This window comes from Octopus bimaculoides, chromosome 20 (assembly GCF_001194135.2).
Source record: "Octopus bimaculoides isolate UCB-OBI-ISO-001 chromosome 20, ASM119413v2, whole genome shotgun sequence".
Lineage (NCBI taxonomy): Eukaryota > Metazoa > Mollusca > Cephalopoda > Octopoda > Octopodidae > Octopus > Octopus bimaculoides.
The window spans coordinates 15869815-15870326 of record NC_069000.1 but is presented as its reverse complement, the minus strand read 5'-3'; the positions used below and the strand labels follow the sequence as shown (position 1 = coordinate 15870326).

Here is a 512-nt window from a genome sequence, read left to right as displayed (position 1 = left end):
TATATAACTGTATTTTCATTCAGAATATATTTTGTGAACCAAAATAAATGTTAGACTCTACACGTTTTTGCCAACAAATCTATTTATTCTGCCAACAAGGAATTCTTTGATGGTATCTTAAGCTATTGTTTGAACTCTAACCCTAACATTCTGTAGTAGAAAGTTATGGAGGATGCTTGCAAACTGACTGTTGTTTGTAGGTAGTTAGCATATATATATATATATATATATATATATATATATGACTGGCACCCATGCTAACGTTGTCTCCTTCATTGGAAACGAAACTCAGCTTGCGAAGACTTATTGTGGCAAGCGAAAGCGAAACCGTCAATGGCACCTTTGCCCAGCATCGCCTTCCTGGAACTTGTGCAGGATCATTGCTCCTGTGCAGGTGGCACGTAAAATACACCATTTTGAGCGTGGCCATTGCCAGTACCGCCTGACTGGCCTTCGTGCCGGTGGCATGTAAAAGCACCCACTACACTCTCTGAGTTGTTGGCGTTAGGAAG

General features: G+C 40.6%; 1 protein-coding gene across 4 annotated transcripts in view; it reads left to right on the top strand.

Moving 5' to 3' along the window:
- The window catches only part of LOC106879098 (E3 ubiquitin-protein ligase MIB2), a 26241-nt gene that overhangs the window by 9249 nt on the left and 16480 nt on the right, over nucleotides 1-512 (top strand). The window lies entirely within an intron of this gene.